This window comes from Tachypleus tridentatus, unplaced genomic scaffold (assembly GCF_004210375.1).
Source record: "Tachypleus tridentatus isolate NWPU-2018 unplaced genomic scaffold, ASM421037v1 Hic_cluster_2, whole genome shotgun sequence".
Lineage (NCBI taxonomy): Eukaryota > Metazoa > Arthropoda > Merostomata > Xiphosura > Limulidae > Tachypleus > Tachypleus tridentatus.
This window is the reverse complement of record NW_027467782.1, coordinates 55,970,555-55,997,526: the sequence shown is the minus strand read 5'-3', so window position 1 is coordinate 55,997,526 and position 26,972 is coordinate 55,970,555. Positions and strand designations below refer to the sequence as shown.

The following is a 26,972-nucleotide window of genomic DNA, read 5'->3' as shown; positions in this document are numbered from 1 at the left end:
AGACTATAATAATGTACTTACTAGTGGTTATTAAGGTTCAGTGGTATCACTATACTGACTATAATAATGTACTTACTAGTGGTTATTAAGGTTTAGTGGTATCACTATAGTGACTATAATTATGTAATTACTAGTGGTTTTTAAGGTTCAGTGGTATCACTATAATGACTAGAATTATGTACTTGTTAGTGGTTATTAAGGTTCAGTGGTATCACTATAGAGACTATAATTATGTACTTACTAGTGTTTATTAAGGTTCAGTGGTATCACTATACTGACTATAATAATGTACTTACTAGTGGTTATTAAGGTTCAGTGGTATCACTATACTGACTAGAATTATGTACTTACTAGTGGTTATTAAGGTTCAGTGGTATCACTATAGAGACTATAATAATGTACTTTCTAGTGGTTATTAAGGTTCAGTGGTATCACTATAGAGACTAGAATTATGTACTTACTAGTGGTTATTAAGGTTCAGTGGTATCACTATACTGACTATAATAATGTACTTACTAGTGGTTATTAAGGTTCAGTGGTATCACTATAGTGACTATAATAATGTACTTACTAGTGGTTATTAAGGTTCAGTGGTATCACTATAGAGACTATAATAATGTACTTACTAGTGGTTATTAAGGTTCAGTGGTATCACTATACTGACTATAATAATGTACTTACTAGTGGTTATTAAGGTTCAGTGGTATCACTATAGTGACTATAATTATGTACTTACTAGTGGTTTTTAAGGTTCAGTGGTATCACTATAATGACTAGAATTATGTACTTACTAGTGGTTATTAATGTTCAGTGGTATCACTATAGTGACTAGAATTATGTACTTGTTAGTGAGTAGTAAGGTTCAGTGGTATCACTATAGTGACTAGAATTATGTACTTGTTAGTGACTATTAAGGTTCAGTGGTATCACTACAGATACTATAATTATGTACTTACTAGTGGTTATTAAGGTTCAGTCGTATCACTATAGTGACTAGAATTATGTACTTATTAGTGGTTATTAAGTTTCAGTGGTATCACTATAGTGACTATAATTCTGTACTTACTAGTGGTTATTAAGGTGCAGTGGTATCACTATAGATACTATAATTATGTACTTACTAGTGGTTATTAAGGTTCAGTGGTATCACTATAGTGACTAGAATTATGTACTTACTAGTGGTTATTAAGGTTCAGTGGTACCACTATAGTGACTATAATTATGTACTTACTAGTGGTTATTAAGGTTCAGTGGTATCACTATAGTGACTATAATTATGTACTTACTAGTGGTTATTAAGGTTCAGTGGTATCACTATAGTGACTAGAATTATGTACTTGTTAGTGACAATTAAGGTTCAGTGGTATCACTATAGAGACTATAATAATGTACTTACTAGTGGTTTTTAAGGTTCAGTGGTATCACTATAGTGACTAGAATTATGTACTTGTTAGTGACAATTAAGGTTCAGTGGTATCACTATAGTGACCAGAATTATGTACTTATTAGTGACTATTAAGGTTCAGTGGTATCACTAGAGTGACTAGAATTATGTACTTACTAGTGGTTATTAAGGTTCAGTGGTATCACTATAGTGACTAGAATCATGTACTTACTAGTGGTTATTAAGGTTCAGTGGTATCACTATAGTGACTAGAATTATGTACTTGTTAGTGACTATTAAGGTTCAGTGGTATCACTATAGTGACTAGAATTATGTACTTGTTAGTGACTATTAAGGTTCAGTGGTATCACTATAGTGACTAGAATTATGTACTTGTTAGTGAGTAGTAAGGTTCAGTGGTATCACTATAGTGACTAGAATTATGTACTTGTTAGTGACTATTAAGGTTCAGTGGTATCACTACAGATACTATAATTATGTACTTACTAGTGGTTATTAAGGTTCAGTTGTATCACTATAGTGACTAGAATTATGTACTTATTAGTGGTTATTAAGTTTCAGTGGTATCACTATAGTGACTATAATTCTGTACTTACTAGTGGTTATTAAGGTGCAGTGGTATCACTATAGAGACTATAATTATGCACTTACTAGCGGTTATTAAGGTTGAGTGGTATCACTATAGTGACTATAATTATGTACTTACTAGTGGTTATTAAGGTTCAGTGGTATCACTATAGAGACTATAATTATGTACTTACTAGTGTTTATTAAGGTTCAGTTGTATCACTATAGTGACTAGAATTATGTACTTACTAGTGGTTATTAAGGTTCAGTTGTATCACTATAGTGACTAGAATTATGTACTTACTAGTGGTTATTAAGGTTCAGTGGTATCACTAGAGTGACTAGAATTATGTACTTACTAGTGGTTATTAAGGTTCAGTGGTATCACTATAGTGACTAGAATTATGTACTTACTAGTGGTTACTAAGGTTCAGTGGTATCACTATAGTGACTAGAATTATGTACTTACTAGTGGTTATTAAGGTTCAGTGGTATCACTATAGTGACTAGAATTATGTACTTACTAGTGGTTATTAAGGTTCAGTGGTATCACTATAGTGATTATAATTATGTACTTACTAGTGGTTATTAAGGTTCAGTGGTATCACTATAGTGACTAGAATTATGTACTTACTAGTGGTTATTAAGGTTCAGTGGTATCACTATAGTGACTAGAATTATGTACTTGTTAGTGACTATTAAGATTCAGTGGTATCACTATAGATACTATACTTATGTACTTACTAGTGGTTATTAAGGTTCAGTGGTATCACTATAGTGACTAGAATTATGTACTTACTAGTGGTTATTAAGGTTCAGTTGTATCACTATAGTGACTAGAATTATGTACTTACTAGTGGTTATTAAGGTTCAGTTGTATCACTATAGTGACTAGAATTATGTACTTACTAGTGGTTATTAAGGTTCAGTGGTATCACTAGAGTGACTAGAATTATGTACTTACTAGTGGTTATTAAGGTTCAGTGGTATCACTATAGAGAGTATAATTATGTACTTACTAGTGGTTATTAAGGTTCAGTTGTATCACTATAGAGAGTATAATTATATACTTACTAGTGGTTATTAAGGTTCAGTGGTATCACTATAGAGAGTATAATTATGTACTTACTAGTGGTTATTAAGGTTCAGTTGTATCACTATAGAGAGTATAATTATATACTTACTAGTGGTTATTAAGGTTCAGTGGTATCACTATAGAGACTATAATTATGTACTTGTTAGTGACTATTAAGGTTCAGTGGTATCACTATAGTGACTAGAATTATGTACTTACTAGTGGTTTTTAAGGTTCAGTGGTATCACTATAGTGAGTAGAATCATGTACTTACTAGTGGTTATTAATGTTCAGTGGTATCACTATAGAGACTATAATTATGTACTTGTTAGTGACTATTAAGGTTCAGTGGTATCACTATAGTGACTAGAATTATGTACTTACTAGTGGTTTTTAAGGTTCAGTGGTATCACTATAGTGAGTAGAATCATGTACTTACTAGTGGTTATTAAGGTTCAGTGGTATCACTATAGTGACTAGAATTATGTACTTGTTAGTGACTATTAAGGTTCAGTGGTATCACTATAGTGACTAGAATTATGTACTTATTAGTGACTATTAAGGTTCAGTGGTATCACTATAGTGACTATAATTATGTACTTACTAGTGGTTATTAAGGTTCAGTGGTATCACTATAGTGACTAGAATTATGTAATTACTATAGACTGTTATGGTTCAGTGGTGCCTTTACAGAGTTAGTTATTTATATGAAGTATCTGAGTTAGTTTTTTTTACTGTAAATCGTCCCCAAATTATGAAGTCAAGCAACTTACTATTGGTTCGTTTAGATGCTTGGTAACGAATCATTGGTCTGTGAAGCATGTATCTAGATGTATATATATATATCTATGCACCAATAAAACTTAATAACAATTCAATTTGCATGGAAAACCTTCATACTTGTTATAACTCACTAGTCAAATATTCTATGTTAGATTCAATAAAGAAACTTTGCTAGCTATTTTTAATAAAGTTAAAATAAATGGCTAATTTCTAACATGGTTCAGAAAGGCTTGTTAAAAGACGAGGCAATAAATATCTAACTTGAAATCGAAAACGAGAAAACTACGTCGTCTGCATCTCAGTTTTCGTCATCCTTATATCAGAGACTTATCTCAATGGTAGTTCTGGGCCCTTCTGATAACACTGTAATATTAACATGATAATCCATGTAACGTGGGCGCTATAATTATTGCAGCGTGTCTTCGTGATTTAGTGTTAGCTTCTCAAAATTACTATTAGAAGTTATAGAAAAAGGAAATAGAAATGGTTACGTTTGTGAAGAGATCAACGATAGGGCGTCTGGAACTTGGAATAGCTAACGTTTTATTTGTTGCTAAGGGTAAGATAGAACAAGCGCTTTCCTGAAGATAAGGAATATCAGATTTGATGCAACTATGTAAAGTTTAAAACATTTTGATTTAACTACAGCATTTTGCGAATGAGAAACTCCTTGAATGATGTCTTATATGGACATTTTAATGAGCTAACACGTTGGAATATCTAAACTCCGTGACAGTAGTATTATGGAGAAGAACAAACAAGGTCTCCGGATGTCAGCATCAAAACAAGTTTGGCAGTTTCTCACTAGAGGACGTTATTGTTAAGCATTAATGAACAGAGATTTTAACGTGTGAAGAGCGGCAAAACTTGGCTAAAGTTTGTGAAATCAATATATAAGACGTGATGAAGCACTGAGATAACTCCTTACCCTGACTTTGATGTAATGATTAGTTGTGAATAAGGACTTTCTATCTTAAATTGAATCTTAACTCTATCAAACATGTCTGACAAGATATTACAGCATGTTCTAGATCCGGATAAATTTATCGGCCAGCACCAGTTATGATCCAGTGAAACTGACTACAGAAGCAAAAGCGGAAGATAAAAGTTCCAGTCTCAGGAAGGCTGGTTGGGAGTCCTATTTGAGCATCGCTAGGGGCGTGGCACTGATGAATCCTCTATGATAACTTTGGCACACTGTGAGGCTATCGGTTTCATGTTTTCGTCGTAATCAACATGAATATACATAAGATTTCAGTGACAGAGACAAGTGGTCGCTTGGAAATATTATATTTTGTCACTGAAAAGAGTTTCCCTAAGAAAATTGCTGAACGTCGAGTTCTAGGTAAACACCATGATAAAAGTCTTTGCCCACACAAGTCAATGTCTTCTTCCTCATCTGGAGCCCGGGATGTTACGGTCTAGTGGCTGCAGGTTCCAAGCAAAAACACCAAACTTATAACCACAAGTGTTCGTGGCAGCGGAAAAGACGACGCCGAGTCGTTGTATGCACTTTTTTCTGTAGAAAGAAATGACATAAATATTTACATGGGATCAAAACAGATGATTTCTTAAAACTTTCTAGAACATTCACACCTATTTATTATTCACTCTAAAAATGATGCCTTCTGTAAGAATGATAGGGAGTGAAATATTTCAAGGCCGTACGTAATAAATAATAAAAAAATAATTAATAAATAATTTCGTCTGTGATGAACAATAAACCATACACACACACAAACAAACATAAAGGATGTCGTGTTAGTTTCTGCCACTAATTTAAGGCTTGAGAAAATTTATTTTCAATAAACAAGTCTCACACAATAACTATTATTGTCAAAAACATAAGATCACTGCACTTCATAAAACTATTTACAGTTTACAGTTCTAAAATATATTATTCTACCAAGTTTGTGTCAGAAACTAACAGTAATGAATACTTCATATTTATACTAAGAACCGTCTGCCAAGTTTGTGTTAGAACTAACAGTAATGAATACTTCATATTTATACTAAGGACTGTCTACCAACTTTGTGTTAGAACTAACAGTAATGAATACTTCATATTTATACTAAGGACTGTCTACCACGTTTGTGTTAGAACTAACAGTAATGAATACTTCATATTTATACTAAGGACTGTCTACCAACTTTGTGTTAGAACTAACAGTAATGGATACTTCATATTTATACTAAGACTGTCTACCAAGTTTGTGTTAGAACTAACAGTAATGGATACTTCATATTTATACTAAGAACTGTCTACCAAGTTTGTGTTAGAACTAACAGTAATGGATACTTCATATTTATACTAAGGATTGTCTACCAAGTTTGTGTTAGAACTAACAGTAATGAATACTTCATATTTATACTAAGGACTGTCCACCAAGTTTGTGTTAGAACTAACAGTAATGAATACTTCATATTTATACTATGAACTGTCTACCAAGTTACAGATTGGAAAGTTTACCATATGCTTTATTCTGGTTGTTTTGATAGGTGCATGACTTAGACTGTGTGTACTGCTGGTTGATTTTCCTGTCTCAGGCCAGTAGACCTAAGATTATTAGGGAGTACCTTGAGTGGATCTTCATGGTTCTATCTTAGGCCAGTAGTTCTAAGTTACTGTGAAGGATCTTATGTGAACCTCGAAGGTGTCTTTCTACTATAAGATTTGTTTTTCTGTTTTCAAACTGAAGAACTGACACAACGCGAACAAAGTAATAATAAATTGATAAACTGACAATAATGAGGACATTTTCTGTTTCAATTTTTTAATAGTATTCAACTAACGTATAATAACCGCATCTAGATATTAAAATAGTTAGCAAATTATTCACGACTAACTGCCTTACAAAAGTCTGCTCATTGTGACAGCATAATTGATAATGTTTTTTGGACGTAACTTCACCGAAAGAGGGAGCTGTTTGAAAAAGGATGTATTTTCTTCAAAAATAAATATATATTTATTTAACTGCAGAGGCTTGAATCTTTAGTTGTTTTCTTGTGTACCTACACATATTGGCCCGACATGGCCAAGTGGTGAGGGCGCTCGACTCACAATCTGAGGGTTGTTGGTTCGAATCCTTATCATACCAAAAATCCTCTCTCTTTCAGCCGCAGAGGTGTTATAATGTGACAGTAAATCCCACTATTCGTTGATAAAAGACTAGCCCAAGAGTTAGCGGTGGGTGATAAATGACTAGCAACCCTCACTGTAGTCTTAAGAAGCGCACGTATGCACAACTTACCAGAAACAGCCGTGTTATCTTCTGGAGGAGTAACCCGGATGATGTCCGGATGTACAACATCGTGAGTGTCGTCTATCACATCTGCAGAAATATCTAGAAAAGAGACACTGTGGTTTCGAGAGTATTCGATAACAAATGGTAAAGAGAAGTAGGCCTAGGAGAAACGTGGTGCATCTCACTTTAAAAATGAATAACGTTTGATACATAACATTTAGAGTAGGTTGACATAAATAAAGAAAAGTGCTTGTTTGAAATGACGAATATCACAAAGTGTATAAATTTCTCCTTAAAACAGAGAGATCTGTGTCGTAGAGTACAATTTATAAACCAAAATACCAACATGAAACACTGTTGTTTTTTTATCCAATTAAAACTCACTTTTACATTTTAAAACATATGATAAACGTAGTCTTCGTCTAGCAAAAACTGAAAACAACAACTAATATTTCCCTAGATACAAGCCCATCTCAATAACTCAGCGATTTAATGGTTATGTCTGATGACTTATATCGCTAAAAAACCACATTGCGATACCTGTAGTGAGCACAGGACAAATCGTCCATTGGGGGGTATCTTTGCGTTTAACAATAAAACAATCCTGATTATGAAACAACATTGATAAAATATATTTATTAGACCTTGAATTATGTTCGTTGAACATTATTTGTACATGCAAACACCAAACTTACACGTTTATAACAGATCTTTAATCAGATCGTTGTATGATTATCATATTATACCTTTCTCGTTAGGCTTAGAGACCACGTTATGGGAGTAACTATTCCACAGTTTTCTGACTTTGGTTGTAGCGTATCCGGAAGATAAGGCTGCGGTGACGTCACAGGTGCCGGAATCTCTGTAAAATAGAAGAGAAGAATTATGCAAAAGCGTAAATAAAAGAAAGGAAGTTTTTTATTTCAGAACAATTTCTCAGTTTCATCGATATCGATTGTTTGGGCATACTAGAGTCACTCAAGTCTCACGCTTTGTGATTTACATTACTGATTTGAATTTCGCGCAAAGCTACACGAGGGCTATCTGCGCTAGTCTTCCATAATTTTACAGTGTCAGACTAGTGTAACCCAACTCTTGAGCTACTCTTTTACCAACGGATATTAGATTGACCGTCACATTATAAAGCCACCTCGGCTTTGGTGTGACGGGGATTCGAATTCGTGACTCTCGGCTTACGAGTCGAGTGCCTTAACCACCTGGCCAGGCCGAGCATCTAACGTTATTGAAATAATCTATTCAATTATTTTGTTCTATAACCAGATTTCTAATCTTGGGTAAGACGACAGTCGACAGGTTCAGCGATGAAAACAATGTTTTAGGTCCTAAAGGTTTTTATTCTGCTCTTAAAATACAAATTGTATCTTAGTACGATTGACTCTCTGCTTAAAACAAGTAAAACTCATTCAAGTTATTGAAAAATTCCGTTCATAATTTGGTTTATAATCTGTCTGCTATAACGTTTCGTTTGAAATGAAATGAAGCCTAAGTTAATCTCCGAAGATTACAGGCGAATTTCTTTGATTGAGAAGCTAAGAGAAAGCGATTTTCTCACCAGTTAACGTAAAGTTTACAACAGCAACTTCTGACCATGTTTAACAATACAACTTAGAAACTTGAAAACCAATGGTATGATAGCATTCGACTCTTAACAAAATCAAAACGGTAGTTAGATGTTTGAACTGACAGGAGAAACGTGGTTACTCATTATAAATTATTCTTTCTGATAACCGGGTACGTGAAGAAACATAAATAATCATTTTGGAGGTGTGATATTTTCATGTTAAGCTGTTTTCTTAAAAGTATAATACATTGGGGAATTATTTCATAAAGCAGACCGGGCATGGCAAAACGTTTTTCGTGACCGGACCGTGGAATCGAGGGACCATGACCCGTTCTCAATATTTGAAGAAGGTGTACTATATGAACAAAGTGAAAATGCGTATCATACGATAAGACAAAAAGTTCCCCAAGCTTTGTTAATTGGTGGTATTAACTAGTTGTCTTCTCAATTGAAAATGTCAGAAATGTAATGCCCAGATAGCCCTTAAAGTAGACGTGTTCGTCGTTTCCATAAGTTAGCTAAACAGTGTATGGATTGTGGTAGTAACAAGAATAAAAGGAAATTAAAGTTAGCACTTTTCTTGAAATTAAAATAAAAGAAATAATCAAAATTTTTATTGTTGTTTTTTAATTTCTTGCAAACTTACACGAGGCCTATCTGCGTAAGCAGTCTATAATTTAGTAGTGTAAGACTATAGGGAAGGCAGCTTAGCTAGTCATCACCACCCACCATCAACTCTTGGGCTACTCTTTTACCAACGAATAGTGGGATTGACCGTGACGTCATAACACATCCACGGTTATAAGGGTCGAGCACGTTTGGTGTGATGGGAATTCGAAACCTTCGACTCTCAGAGAACTTTAAACCTGCTTTAACACCAAGTTTTAGGTAGCGAATAACAACTTATTTTGGATAGTGTAATTTAGGTCGATCTTATCACGAAGTCCTCAGAGAGAGAGAAATTGGTGTTTCAATGCTTTACCAGCTTTCACCATTTAAATTATTAATTTTAATGGCCTTGGGAGGCCTTTAACCCCTTCCATGACTTCTTATGTTGACTTGGTAAGCCTTACCTTGAGATTGAAACGTTTCGAATTACCCAAGGTTAGTGACTCGTTATTGTATCCAAAACGAACATTAAATTATTTTAATTCCAATTCTAACTTGAAGAATAAAGGAAAGTGCTCATGTTGGAAAATTTCTCATTGTGTAGTACATTTATTTGAACTACGGGGATAAATGTAGTACATTTATTTGCATACTACGTATTTTCTTTGTATAAAGTAATATTTTAATACAATTTCACTAAATAACTGTTACAATAAGGGACTGCTGTTCTGATAAGTAAAGTGTATTATCACCAACCAATCAGTTTTCTTCTAATGTCTGATCAGTTAAGCCTATTATGACCAACCAATCAGCTTTCTTCTAATATCTGATCAGTTAAGCCTATCACCACCAACCAACCAGGTTTATTCTAATTCTATCAACGTCTTTTGCTGGAGAAACGTAATGATAAACAATTCTGATGAAACATTGTAGAATGGACGACAACTGCCTGTTGTGGAGACACAAGTGTAGAGGAAGACATTTCCATTTTACAAAGTTTCATCATGAATACTCTGCCTAAACAATCTGTCAAAGAATGAAAAATTATATTTATGATCACACATTCCTATTAGACATCTTGTGTTTTGAAACACTAATCTTGATTCGGTTCCTTAGGGTTTTTCCGAGAATAAGAATGTATAAGATATTTCAACCACACTATGTGCATTATAGATATACTATAACAAACTTTATTGTAACAGATGAGTTGTATAAATAGTATACTTACCACACTATGTCCATTACAGATTTACTATAACAAACTTTATTGTAACAGATGAGTTGTATAAATAGTATACTTACCACACTATGTCCATTACAGATTTACTATAACAAACTTTATTGTAACAGATGACTTGTATAAATAGTATACTTACCACACTATGTCCATTACAGATTTACTATAACAAACTTTATTGTAACAGATGACTTGTATAAATAGTATACTTACCACACTATGTCCATTACAGATTTACTATTACAAACTTTATTGTAACAGATGACTTGTATAAATAGTATACTTACCACACTATGTCCATTACAGATTTACTATAACAAACTTTATTGTAACAGATGACTTGTATAAATAGTATACTTACCACACTATGTCCATTACAGATTTACTATTACAAACTTTATTGTAACAGATGACTTGTATAAATAGTATACTTACCACACTATGTCCATTACAGATTTACTATAACAAACTTTATTGTAACAGATGACTTGTATAAATAGTATAGTTACCACACTATGTCCATTACAGATTTACTATAACAAACTTTATTGTAACAGATGACTTGTATAAATAGTATACTTACCACACTATGTCCATTACAGATTTACTATAACAAACTTTATTGTAACAGATGACTTGTATAAATAGTATACTTACCACACTATGTCCATTACAGATTTACTATAACAAACTTTATTGTAACAGATGACTTGTATAAATAGTATACTTACCACACTATGTCCATTACAGATTTACTATTACAAACTTTATTGTAACAGATGACTTGTATAAATAGTATACTTACCACACTATGTCCATTACAGATTTACTATAACAAACTTTATTGTAACAGATGACTTGTATAAATAGTATACTTACCACACTATGTCCATTACAGATTTACTATAACAAACTTTATTGTAACAGATGACTTGTATAAATAGTATACTTACCACACTATGTCCATTACAGATTTACTATAACAAACTTTATTGTAACAGATGACTTGTATAAATAGTATACTTACCACACTATGTCCATTACAGATTTACTATTACAAACTTTATTGTAACAGATGACTTGTATAAATAGTATACTTACCACACTATGTCCATTACAGATTTACTATAACAAACTTTATTGTAACAGATGACTTGTATAAATAGTATAGTTACCACACTATGTCCATTACAGATTTACTATAACAAACTTTATTGTAACAGATGACTTGTATAAATAGTATACTTACCACACTATGTCCATTACAGATTTACTATAACAAACTTTATTGTAACAGATGACTTGTATAAATAGTATACTTACCACACTATGCCCATTACAGATTTACTATAACAAACTTTATTGTAACAGATGACTTGTAAAAATAGTATACTTACCACACTATGTCCATTACAGATTTACTATAACAAACTTTATTGTAACAGATGACTTGTATAAATAGTATACTTACTACACTATGCCCATTACAGATTTACTATAACAAACTTTATTGTAACAGATGACTTGTATAGAGAGTATACTTACCACACTATGTTCATTACAGATTTACTATAACAAACTTTATTGTAACAGATGAGTTGTATAAATAGTATACTTACCACACTATGTCCATTACAGATTTACTATAACAAACTTTATTGTAACAGATGAGTTGTATAAATAGTATACTTACCACACTATGTCCATTACAGATTTACTATAACAAACTTTATTGTAACAGATGACTTGTATAAATAGTATAGTTACCACACTATGTCCATTACAGATTTACTATAACAAACTTTATTGTAACAGATGACTTGTATAAATAGTATACTTACCACACTATGCCCATTACAGATTTACTATAACAAACTTTATTGTAACAGATGACTTGTATAAATAGTATACTTACCACACTATGCCCATTACAGATTTACTATAACAAACTTTATTGTAACAGATGACTTGTAAAAATAGTATACTTACCACACTATGTCCATTACAGATTTACTATAACAAACTTTATTGTAACAGATGACTTGTATAAATAGTATACTTACTACACTATGCCCATTACAGATTTACTATAACAAACTTTATTGTAACAGATGACTTGTATAGAGAGTATACTTACCACACTATGTTCATTACAGATTTACTATAACAAACTTTATTGTAACAGATGAGTTGTATAAATAGTATACTTACCACACTATGTCCATTACAGATTTACTATAACAAACTTTATTGTAACAGATGAGTTGTATAAATAGTATACTTACCACACTATGTCCATTACAGATTTACTATAACAAACTTTATTGTAACAGATGACTTGTATAAATAGTATACTTACCACACTATGTTCATTACAGATTTACTATAACAAACTTTATTGTAACAGATGACTTGTATAAATAGTATACTTACAACACTATGTCTTTTTCTTTTTTTACTCAAAACAGTCTGATGAGCTCAGATATTGGGCGAAACGTTTTGTCGGCGTTGTTTATGGTTGATATATAGTGAAAAAGTTGTGCTGTTAACTTGATTTTATCACAAATTTTAGACCAATTGGTTTCTAAGCTTCGCCAGCTTTCAACGTTTGTAACTGTAACTTTTAAGGTATTATACTGCATACACGATAACTGTTTGGTTGGTTGTTTTAAATTTTGCGCAATACTACACGGGGCTAGCTGCGTTAGCTATCCCTAATTTTGAAGTGTAAGACTAGAGGGAAGGCAGCTAGTCATCACCACCCACTGCCAACTTTTGTGCTACTCTTTTGCCAACGAATAGTGGGATTGACCGTCACATTATAACGCCACCATGGCTGAAAGGGCGAGCACATTTGGTGCGAAGGGGATTCAAACCCACGACCCTCGGATTACGAGTCGAGTGCCTTATCCACTTGGCCATGCCGGGCCACATTTACTCTGTTAAGACATCTACGTGTCCCCCTGGTGGCTCAGACTAAGTCTGAGGACGTGAAACGTTACAAACAGGGTTTTGATTCTTGAGGTGTGCACAGCATAGATGATTCATTGAGTGGAGCTTGTGCTTAATAATAAACAAATAAACAACATAGATAACCGCATTTGTGAAACCAAGGGGAACGAGTTTATAAAACTCGCATGTAGACCAGTTTGACCATGAAGAAGGTAACGTAAGCATATGTAAAGTGTTTTGTGATGACGTCATGACCACTCTATATGGTTCTTATGGCGTGTAAAAGCAGTGTTTGGTTTAGAGTTTCAGAACATTGTTCCTATTGGTCTTGTGAATGAAGTAACCTGAACAACTGATAAACTTTTGAGACAGATTCACATACATCAAACCTTAGAAATTTCACGTCTTAATGCCATCATCGGCTCCAGTTCTCTATTTCAAATTAACCGCTTCTTAGCCGTGTAGGTTACATTGTGGTTCACTTTCACTGAGCGAAGAATTGAGAAGGTTAAGAAGACAGAATGCCACTAAAATCACTAAGATCTAACATTCGAACTAGTGATAAAAAAAATTGCCCGAGGCTCACTGACAACCCAATGATAGGATGTTGTCCGCGACGTTGTTTGTCGTGTTCGTCTATAAAAGTATTATAATATTACAAAGTATTTACCATTATTATTTTATAACGTTTTAGTCGCCAGGTTCTCACAGCCACCGTACGACATAATCTGTACAATTATTGTACGTTATTAGACCTCGAAACTGTCTTGTAATTTAACTCAATTTTAAATCTTTAGTTGCTATTATGTGTGTAACTAGCTAAGACGAACCTCGAAACTTCTTGTAACTTTTCCATTTGACGTGTACGTCTGTCCCATTTTTGTGTCCCCTGTATTTTCTGTCAGAACTTACTAATTCTCAAGATACTCACAGATGTAAAAATGTTGTTTATTTAAGAATTGTTATAATTAATTACACTTCACTAAATGAAAGTAATTATTAAGCCTTTTAATGACTTCCATAGACAGCAGCTACTTGAAGTGTTTTCCTTTGAGGACGTCACAGTCTTTTTGCTGAGATCTTCTCTCGTGGCCTTGCTTTAAGGGCAATTGCATCTTTCTTAATCCTAAAATATTCTATCGTCAGATGGCGTTGCTTTGACCTATTTATGGGTTGATTTACATCAAGTTTCATTGTTTGTATTGATATTAGCCTAAATATACTTACGTTTTCACAAGTTTTTCTTCGCTTGTTTTTAATGCTGTGTTTCAATACACATTGGAAAGTTATATTGAAATCCAAGTTCTAAATACAATAAGTTTCAAAGTGTAATATGTTTCAATACACATTGGAAAGTTGTATTGAAATCCAAGATCTAAATACAATAAGTTTCAAAGTGTAATATGTTTCAATATACATAGGAAAGTTGTATTGAAAACCAAGATCTAAATACAATAAGTTTCAAACTGTAATATGTTTCAATACACATAGGAAAGTTGTATTGAAAACCAAGATCAAAATACAATAAGTTTCAAACTGTAATATGTTTCAATACACATAGGAAAGTTGTATTGAAAACCAAGATCTAAATACAATAAGTTTCAAACTGTAATATGTTTCAATACACATAGGAAAGTTGTATTGAACTCCAAGATCTAAATACAATAAGTTTCAAAGTGTAATATGTTTCAATACACATTGGAAAGTTGTATTGAAAACCAAGATCTAAATACAATAAGTTTCAAACTGTAATATGTTTCAATATACATAGGAAAGTTGTATTGAAAACCAAGATCTAAATACAATAAGTTTCAAACTGTAATATGTTTCAATACACATAGGAAAGTTGTATTGAAAACCAAGATCAAAATACAATAAGTTTCAAACTGTAATATGTTTCAATACACATAGGAAAGTTGTATTGAAAACCAAGATCTAAATACAATAAGTTTCAAACTGTAATATGTTTCAATACACATAGGAAAGTTGTATTGAAATCCAAGTTCTAAATACAATAAGTTTCAAACTGTAATATGTTTCAATACACATAGGAAAGTTGTATTGAAAACCAAGATCTAAATACAATAAGTTTCAAACTGCAATATGTTTCAATACACATTGGAAAGTTGTATTGAAAACCAAGATCTAAATACAATAAGTTTCAAACTATAATATTTATTGATTGTCTATTATAATTATTGGCTTGTAATTTCTGTTTCACCCTGTATTTAAGCTTTTTAAAGAACAACACAATTCTGTAAGAAAGCTGACTACAAGGGGTAATGATACTATTGTTAACACTAGAATTACGATTCTCAAATTATTTCCAGTTATTAATAATACTTATAGGAGTAGATACTACGTTTGAAACTGTGTAACTTCAGTGAAACTAGATGACAATACTGTTTTGGTTTTATAATGTAGTAAGGAAAACAATGAATTCAAACGTTTTACTATATTTACAGACATTACCAGAACTTGTGACTTAGTAATTACATATATATTGTTGTAAAAGTAAACACTGTACCGTATTGCAACGTCCTAATGACCTATGAGAAGATATTTAAAATAACATTTCGATTAACAATTCGAACCTTCCATACATCGGCAGTGCTGCCTGCCTACTTGTTTACCCATTGTTCAGTTTAGTATATAATCATTAGCTCTGTAGTTTGATATATTAAATACCCACTGTATGGTTTAGAAACTAATCCATACATATGTTATTCATTATTGATTGTACACTAAACATGCTATTACCAAACGTATTGTTTATAACGTTATTGTCAGTTCCCCGCTGGTACAGCGGTAAGTCTACGGATTTACAATGCTAAAATCAGGGGTTCGATTTCCCTCGTTGGATTCAGTTGAAAGCCCGACGTGGCTTTGTTCTAAGAAAACACGCATACGTTATTATTAATGGTAAATCTTAAGACAAAACGTACATAATAATATGTATTACTCACCGTACAGTTTAATAGTGCCATCTGCAAATCCGAGAGAATTCTTAGCTGAACAACGGTAAGTTCCAAGGTCATCAGGTTGAAGGTTTCGAATTTGTAGCTTCATGTGAGTCTTATAAGGTCCGCTAGGTGTCTCGCTGGTATTGTATTTTGTGTTGGAGATGACGATGTAGACGTCTTTTTTCTCTGATCCAATACGCTACAGACTTAGGATGTGATTCTAAGTTACAGTCAAGGGTGACGTCAGATCCGATCGCAGCGCCGACTACTTGGTTTGGAACCGCGATTGTTGGCTGGACTGGAATATAAACAGTCAAAATTACGTCATGCAAAATGATATATTTTTATTTTATGAGATTAATTACGGCTGTCGTTAAATGGATTAATATTTTTGTAGAACATTTTAAAATTCTCTGTCTTACGAAGGAAGTTGTTGAATACAGTATTAATTTATCTTCCACCACATCACTACCTTAAATTCAAAGTGGTTTCCCCCAGTTGAACAAACGCACGGGTAATGAAATATCTTTTCTTCCCAAGTCTTCACTTCATACATCTGACCTTTTTATATAGAAAATAGTTGTTCTAAAAGAAAAAAAAAAAAAAACTTTGTCTGTTGCTGCTGAAGGCACAAGAAATTACTCCGAGAGAAAAAAAAGTTCTACCTTCTAAATGTAAAAAACGTGTCTTTATATGATAAGTGGAAGGAAGAAGACAGCTTAGGCTTAATGTCGTTAATGAATAAAGTTTTTATTCGCAATTACGAGTACAGAAAAATACACTTCACAGCCTCGTTCTTTGTAGCAACTCTATATACAGTAAGCTTTGATGTCAACTGCAGTTTCACTTTAACACGCTTGTTTATAGCCGTTATAAAATTAAAATGTTACCATTTTAGTTTACCCTTGTAAAATATTTAAAATTGTCATCAGCTGTTCGAACGTTCTAGTAGTCTTAGAACGACAAGGACGTCTAAATGTTAGAACTTATTTATTACAGTTCGAATAGTAGGGAAAGTAGTTTCAAAGGAGCAAACATGCACGACCTTAAACCGCCACAAGACATGGGCAGAGACGGTTAATTTCACCGTTTCCTCGGGGAATCACCACAACATACGTGCTCTCCTGCACAACACAGTAAACAACACCGTTGAGATTAAAACTAGGTCCTCAAAACTATTAGATTTCGTCACGTTTGGTTAAACATAAAGCTACAAAATGGGCTGTTCGTACTCTGCCCACCAGGGGTATTGGGACTCGAATTGTTTTCATTTTACGATATATATATATATATTCCTTCGCCTCTGATGTACACTCCGAGACATTTCGCACACCGGGCGAGAAGTGAACTAAGAAAATAGTTCCTCAGCACTTTATGGACAGGCAGACACCTTTTAACAATGCTACCACATTCTTTGAAGCATGTTTGTTTGTTTATTTTAAACTTCGCGCAAAGCTACAAGAGGGCTATCTGCGCTAGCCGTCCCTAATTTAGCAGTGTAAGACTAGAGGGAAAGCAACTAGTCATCACCACCCACCGCCAACTCTTGGGCTACTCTTTTACCAACGAATAGTGGGATTGACCGTCACATTATAACGCCCCACGGCTGAAAGGGCGAACATGTTTGGTGCGACAGGGATTCGAACCCGCGACCCTCGGATCACGAGTCGAACACGCTTGGCCGTGCCGGGCCCTCTTTGAAGCAAGGTGTAGTCTAGTGTCATCAAGGGATGGCAGTATTATCTTATCCAAGACTTTATAATAAAGCTTCAAAGTTAAGATAATAACTACATGAAAAGTGTCATATAAAGTAGTTGATAAAAGTTTTTTGTTCAGAAGAATCTGAAATTTTTTATGAATTAAATGAGTAAAACTTTAGAATGTTTCGTTTGTTACTAAACATGCTGCTCTAGACTTTATATTGTAGTGGTTCGTAATCTACATCAGGAACACTTCGTATTTTACACTAATAGCATTTCACAGTACACACTAGTAGCGGTTCATACTCTAAACCATTAGCCCTTCATAATCTACACCGGTCAATCTAAAAGAATGAGTAACAAGATGTACATTTTGGAGATACAGGTAAAAGTTTTATCTGTTTTTATACTTACTGAAAGCTGATAGATAATAAGAAAATCATTTTTCGCTGAGAAAGTTAGGGTTACAACTTCGTGTAAGTCAATAAGCAGAGGTTCGTTCTAGCTCAAAACGGCTGAAAATGTTTGAAGAAAATGCCTGCTATTTGTAGCATCAAAGTAAGATGAGAAGATGAGATTTAGGTAATAAAAAAATATTCTCATAATCACCAGCCAAGCGATGGTTATTGAACCCAACTTTCTAGTTAATAAAGTAAACTTTAGTTCACTTATTGCCGGAACTATACGCCTTTTGTGCCAAAGAAGCCTCATATATTAAGGGCTACGTTCAAACAAGTTGTGTCATTGGTTATTACTGAAATGAATTTTTCCGAGGTAACTCTTTCCATGCTTGCTGTGTTTGTTTGTAGCAAGTTGATGAATGAGGCACTACAGTGTTAAGCATGTCGGTTACACACGAGATTCTGTTTGATGTTACATTTTCAAAGCGAGCCGTACTGAGTGACCAGGTATTATTATTTGAAAACCTCGTGCGTGAAAACACACTTATAATTTAAACACAGTTATAATTGAATCATACAACACAAGCCTAACGTTACGTACAGTATAGCATAACGAAGTTATTGATCCATTTAAGGGTTCTTCATGAAACCATGGACGTCAAAATTTTCTGAAGTGAATTACTGGTGATAATAGTGAATTACATGTCGGTGGGGGGTGTAGGTGGGATGACATGCAACAAAGTACGTTGTGTCTCAGCTAAACGAACTACAAACGGAGTAAAATTGCTATGTCTTAAAGTAAACAGGACAAGTATGGCGTAATAACTATGTTGGACATTAAAATCTGAAGTGATTACGAAAGGCAAATAACAAGGAATTGAGTGCAACATCTGTTGTTTTCCTGATTATGTCTGAACTGGATCTTCACGAGGAGATAAGTAGATAGTTTTTTAATCAACGGATCAGATATTATCTGCCACAAAACTGAACATAATCAGGCTCAAACGTTAACAGTATTGATAACATTAGTAAACACGGATCACGTGACTTTTTAAAAGGAGAACGGGATGATCATGTGATTATTTATACATTTAGGTTATTACTAAGACAATTAGCTTACTGACGCATGCTCATTATTATAATTATCACTGACGGTTACCATAACTACCTAAAGTCTGCTCCAATTACAATCCGCATATTAACATGAGGTTATTAATATAATTACTTCGAGAATACTCCTAATAAAGGATCTTTATCAACATTAGGTGATTATTATAAGTAACAGCAAGCCGGCTCTAGAACAATCCATTTACTAACAAGTGTTGATTATCGTAAGTACCTACAGACCTGTCCCAGAACAATCCGTTAAGTAACAGGTGTTGATTATTGCAAATATCTAAAGACCAGTCCCAGAAGAATCCGTTAAGTAACAGGTGTTGATTATTGTAAATATCTAAAGACCTGTCCCAGAACAATCCGTTAAGTAACAGGTGCTGATTATTGTAAATATCTAAAGACCGGTCCCAGAACAATCCGTTAAGTAACAGGTGTTGATTATTGTAAATATCTAAAGACCGGTCCCAGAACAATCCGTTAAGTAACAGGTGTTGATTATTGTAAATATCTAAAGACCTGTCCCAGAACAATCCGTTAAGTAACAGGTGTTGATTATTGTAAATATCTAAAGACCTGTCCCAGAACAATCCGTTAACTAACAGGTGTTGATTATTGTAAATACTTACATGCCACCCCCAGAACTATTCTTTTGCTTACAGACGGCTGAACTCCGTTTGATGCAATGCACAAGTATGCTCCGATGTGATGCCTGTTAACTTTTAAAATACTCAGGTTCGATCCCACCACCGATGGTACTGAAAGAGACCAAACACAGTTCAGATGTAGTTTTGTCATTTATGGCGTTTAAATAAGGAGAAATGCCATATTTATAAAACAAAACTGGGGTTAATTGTATTTAAGTTGAAGATGAAAAGAAAACTGAAGCAGTATAAAAGAAATACTTGAATCTGTTTTGATATTTATAAGGAAAAAATTACTAGATAGCAATTTACCTTTTTTGCTTCCAATAGATATTGGAAGACTGTCTTCTCTTCTCCATGTAATAGTTGGTTCCGGCGAGCCTGTGGCAACACATTTCAATGTTACCTCTTCGTTTTCTTTGACCTCTAGGTCAGTGCTGGTATTTCCTTCATCTATCCTAGGTGGAACTGAACGTTAAAAAATAACAAATTTAACGAGTATCCTCTGCTTTTGACGTAATTTTTTTTGACATCTCAAATGGTATTCCTACAAAAACACATTAGCACATCTGAAATGACATAAAAACGTAACTCTATAGATTGCTGTTGTTTATTTAGTTTTAAGTTAGAGTGAAAAAATGGTGTTTCTGATTTATCTTAAATCGAGTGTAACCGTTTTAATGTAACGTGTAGGTTACTTTAAAACGTTTTAAGCTATCAATCCACTAATAGATATGATATAAAGTTAATATAAATGTCTAATATAAAGCGCATAGTTAAACATACAACTCGCTCTCTATGCGTATACATGTAGTACAATAACTTATGTGGCAGGACAGGGCAGAGTTATTAGATAACAGCGAAGTAGATGGGTGAGTTCAAGGTTCGAGATATGATGGTGTTTAACACGCTCCGCGTTATAGAAGTCATAGTTAATTCAAAATTTTGAATCCTGGAGGCCGTTTAGAGGTTATTTAACCCACGTGCTTATCAGCTTGATAATTCCTATTCTGGAGAAACTAAATATGTTAAACAATGTCGTAGTTAATACATGAGCATGTTAGGAGTTGTAGGAGTTATAGCATTAATGTGTCAGTGACGAATGTTTTATTAGTAACCAACTTTTGTGTTTCGTGGTTTTTAAAATGACAACCATTTCTCTAATTTGTGTTTTTGTTCTTGAAGAGGTTTCTTTAAAATACTTGGTTTTTATTGACCATATTACGTGTGTTTATAGCAAAGCCACATCGGGCTATCTGCTGAGCCCACCGAGGGGAATCGAACCCCTAATTTTGTCGTTGTAAATCCGTAGACTTACTGCTGTATTACAGGAGTGTAACAATATTACGTTCTGAATGTTTAATAAATGAATATATATACTTTTATTACTCCTCATTTTGTAACAAGTTCCACTGAAAATCAACTCTGAGCATGGAGATACATTCTATCTCTTTACATCTGGCGCTAGGTGCGCTGCCCGCAAAATATGTTACGAAAATACAACAGGACATTACCTCGTGGGTCGAACAACTGAGAGGATACATTAACACATAATTTGTTATACTGCTGTATTTTTTCTATTACACAAGTTTAGTAAAATAAAAATTGATCAAATTTAACCTTATCTAGAATGTTCATTTAATAAAACATGTTTCCTTTAACTTGCAGAAGTTTTTCTGGCAGTTGTACTTCTGATGCGCCATTATGTTTCAAGTTTATCTGCAGCATACCGAACATTTTAAGACAATTTGGATTTGTTTGTTTGTTTTGAATATTCACACAAACCTACACAAGAGCTATCTGCGCTAGCCGTCCCTGATTTAGCAGTGTGAGGCTAGAGAGAAGGTAGCTAGTCATCACTACCCACCGCCAACTCTTGGGCTACTCTTTTACCAATGAATAGTAGGGCTGACCGTCACTTTATAACGCCCCCACGGCTGAAAGAGCAAGCATGTTTGGTGTGAGCGGGATTCAAACCTGCGACCCTCAGATTACGAGTCAAGGGCCTTGACCACCTGGCCATGCAGGGTCTAGACAACTTGGAAGTGGAAGTTGATCTGTTACTTTTGGAGTTGTAGATGAAACTGTTAACTTACTTTTTTTTATAAAAAGGGCGTTAGTAAAGAAAGTATACTGTATCACAACTCTTATTGGCTCAACAGAAGACTTATAACGCAAAAAATCTGGTTTCGATACCCGTAGTGAGCACGTGACGAGTAACTCATTGTGCAGTTTTGCGATTAACAACAAACAGCATCTCTGTGTAAATATATTTCAAGAAAACCACAAATACTGTAGCACAAGGATGAATGATTTAATTGGACATCTACCAATAAACTTCAATGTTAGTGGTCCTCTTCTACCTTCTAAGCTTCTGTTGTACAGTACAGAAGATTCTGTAGATGTCGAATAGCTATGTGCGACTGTGTATGAGCCCTTGCATTACGTTCTCTCGAATGCAATGACATGCACGTGGAATTAAAAGACAGTCTTAGCGTGACAACTTAATGCCAGTGTAATGACATTCTGCAAACCCGATCTCTCTACACCTATTGATCTCAGGAGAGGAAATTTATATCGAAGATATGATTAAACTCCTTTTCCTAACAAAGGAGATGCAGGGACTAGTGACTGTGTCAACTAGACGAAGAACGAAGAGTTGTGGAGCGAGAAATAAGATCACATACTGTTACGCTTTAATTATAGCATCGGATTTCGGTGACTTTTCGTTGCTTCTTAGCACAGTTGATGGGTTGGTAAGGAAAACATTAGATAATACAGATTACGTTTGTAGAATATGTGCATAACATACAGCCACAAAAAGTAAGTCTTTCGTGTTAACTTGTATACACAGTAGTATATAAATTATAACTAATCCATGTAGTTCCAATTAACACGTTTGAATAAATTGATATTTCAATAAGTAACTTGTTGCTTGCCAGAGGGCGGTGTTATCGTTGGTTTGTTTTTGAATTTCGCGTAAAGCTAGCTATCCACTGTAGCCGTCCCTAATTTAGCAGTGTGAGACTAGAGGGAAGGCAGCTAGTCATCACCACTCACCGCCAACTCTTGGGCTACTCTTTTATCAACGGAAAGTGGGATTGCTCTTCACATTATAACGCCTCCACGGCTGAAAGGGCGAGCATGTTTGTTGCGACGGGGATTCGAATCGCGACCTTCGGATTACGAGTCGAACGTCTTAAGCCATCTGGCCATGCCAAGCCCAGGGCGGTGTTATCGTTGGTTTGTTTTGTTGAGTTTCGCGCAAAGCTGTTCGAGGTGACATCGGCACTGGCCGTTGGTAATTTTGGAATGGTGTACTGGAGAAAGGACACCTCAGGGAAGTGAGTACTATACAAGAGTAACAATAGTTATCGTGTGTGTGTTTCAGGGGGTTCAATATTTACCTTCCAAATTAAGGAGGTCTAGTGAAAATAGCAATCTAATAGATGTGCGCGAAATCTAAAAGAAAGAAAACCTGAAAGAAACAATACCCAACCTTACGAAAATAAGAAAGAAAACCTGAAGGAAACAATATCCAACCTTACGAAAATAAGAAAGAAAACATGAAGGAAACAATATCCAACCTTACGAAAATAAGATATAAAAACTGAAGGAAAAAATATCCAACCTTACGAAAATAAGAAAGAAAACCTGAAGGAAACAATATCCAACCTTACGAAAATAAGAAAGAAAAACTGAAGGAAACAATACCCAACCTTACGAAAATAAGAAAGAAAAACTGAAGGAAACAATATCAAACCTTACGAAAATAAGAAAGAAAACCTGAAGGAAACAATACCCAACCTTACGAAAATAAGAAAGAAAAACTGAAGGAAACAATATCCAACCTTACGAAAATAAGATATAAAAACTGAAGGAAACAATACCCAACCTTACGAAAATAAGAAAGAAAAAGTGAAGGAAACAATATCCAACCTTACGAAAATAAGAAAGAAAACCTGAAGGAAACAATACCCAACCTTACGAAAATAAGAAAGAAAACTGAAGGAAACAGTATCAACCTTACGAAAATAAGATATAAAACTGAAGGAAACAATACCTAAACCTTACGAAAATAAGAAAGAAAAACTGAAGGAAACAATATCCAACCTTACGAAAATAAGAAAGAAAAACTGAAGGAAACAATACCCAACCTTACGAAAATAAGAAAGAAAAACTGAAGGAAACAATATCCAACCTTACGAAAATAAGAAAGAAAACCTGAAGGAAACAATACCCAACCTTACGAAAATAAGAAAAAAAACTGAAGGAAACAATATCAACCTTACGAAAATAAGATATAAAAACTGAAGGAAACAATACCCAACCTTACGAAAATAAGAAAGAAAAAGTGAAGGAAACAATATCCAACCTTACCAAAATAAGAAAGAAAACCTGAAGGAAACAATACCAAACCTTACGAAAATAAGAAAGAAAAACTGAAGGAAACAATATCCAACCTTACGAAAATAAGATATAAAAACTGAAGGAAACAATACCCAACCTTACGAAAATAAGAAAGAAAAACTGAAGGAAACAATATCCAACCTTACGAAAATAAGAAAGAAAAACTGAAGGAAACAATACCCAACCTTACGAAAATAAGAAAGAAAAACTGAAGGAAACAATATCCAACCTTACGAAAATAAGAAAGAAAACCTGAAGGAAACAATACCCAACCTTACGAAAATAAGAAAGAAAAACTGAAGGAAACAATATCCAACCTTACGAAAATAAGATATAAAAACTGAAGGAAACAATACCCAACCTTACGAAAATAAGAAAGAAAAAGTGAAGAGGAAACAATATCCAACCTTACGAAAATAAGAAAGAAAACCTGAAGGAAACAATATCCAACCTTACGAAAATAAGAAAGAAAACTGAAGGAAAAGTATCAACCTTACGAAAATAAGATATAAAACTGAAGGAAACAATACCCAACCTTACGAAAATAAGAAAGAAAAACTGAAGGAAACAATATCCAACCTTACGAAAATAAGAAGAAAACCTGAAGGAAACAATATCAACCTTACGAAATAAGAAAAAAACTGAAGGAAACAATACCCAACCTTACGAAAATAAGAAAGAAAAACTGAAAGAAACAATATCAACCTTACGAAAATAAGAAAGAAAACCTGAAAGAAACAATACCCAACCTTACGAAAATAAGAAAGAAAACTTGGAGGAACAATATCAACCTTACGAAAATAAGAAAGAAAATCCTGAAGGAAACAATATCCAACCTTACGAAAATAAGATATAAAACTGAAGGAAAAAATATCAACCTTACGAAAATAAGAAAGAAAACCTGGAAGGAAACAATATCCAACCTTACGAAAATAAGAAAGAAAACTGAAGGAAACAATGCCAACCTTACGAAAATAAGAAAGAAAAAACTGAAGGAAACAATACCAACCTTACGAAAATAAGAAAAGAAAACTGAAGGAAACAATATCAACCTTACGAAAATAAGAAAGAAAACCTGGAAGGAAACAATATCCAACCTTACGAAAATAAGATATAAAACTGAAGGAACAATATCCAACCTTACGAAAATAAGAAGAAAACCTGGAGGAAACAATACCAACCTTACGAAAATAAGAAAGAAAAACTGAAGGAAACAATATCCAACCTTACGAAAATAAGATATAAAAACTGAAGGAAACAATACCCAACCTTACGAAATAAGAAAGAAAACCTGGAAGGAAACAATATCCAACCTTACGAAAATAAGAAAGAAAACTGAAGGAACAATATCCAACTTTACGAAAATGAAGAAAGAAAACTGGAAACAATATCCAACCTTACGAAAATAAGAAAGAAAAACTGAAGGAAACAATATCCAACCTTACGAAAATAAGAAGAAAAACCTGAAAGAAACAATACCCACCCTTACGAAAAATAAGAAAGAAAACCTGAAGGAAACAATATCAACCTTACGAAAATAAGAAAGAAAACCTGGAAGGAAACAATATCAACCTTACGAAATAAGATATAAAAACTGAAGGAAAAAATATCCAACCTTACGAAAATAAGAAAGAAAACCTGGAAGGAAACAATATCCAACCTTACGAAAATAAGAAAGAAAAACTTAAGGAAACAATATCCAACCTACGAAAATAAGAAAGAAAACCTGAAAAAACAATGCAACCTTACGAAAATGAAAGAAAACCTGAAGGAAACAATATCCAACCTTACGAAAATAAGAAAGAAAACCTGGAAGAACAATATCAACCTTACGAAATAAGAAGAAAACCTGAAGGAAACAATATCCAACCTTACGAAAATAAGATATAAAAAACTGAAGGAAAAAATATCCAACCTTACGAAAATAAGAAAGAAAACCTGGAAGGAAACAATATCCAACCTTACGAAAATGGAAAGAAAACCTGAAGGAAACAATATCAACCTTACGAAAATAAGAAAGAAAAACTGGAGGAAACAATACCCAACCTTACGAGAATAAGAAAGAAAACTGAAGGAACAATACCCAACCTTACGAAAATCAGAAAGAAAAACTGAAGGAAACAATATCCAACCTTACGAAAATAAGAAAGAAAACCTGAAGGAAACAATATCCAACCTTACGAAAATAAGATATAAAAAACTGAAGGAAACAATATCAACCTTACGAAAATAAGAAAGAAAACCTGGAGGAACAATACCCAACCTTACGAAAATAAGAAAGAAAAA

General features: G+C 33.7%; 1 long non-coding RNA gene across 1 annotated transcript; it reads right to left on the bottom strand.

Moving 5' to 3' along the window:
* Positions 1–7,081: 7,081 nt before the first annotated feature.
* On the bottom strand, positions 7,082–20,740 carry LOC143242701 (uncharacterized). Its single transcript, XR_013023152.1, has 5 exons — positions 20,589–20,740; positions 20,262–20,390; positions 16,422–16,716; positions 7,822–7,937; positions 7,082–7,174 (listed from the first exon to the last, which is right to left on the bottom strand). It is a non-coding gene; the product is annotated as an uncharacterized LOC143242701 (long non-coding RNA).
* Positions 20,741–26,972: the final 6,232 nt, after the last annotated feature.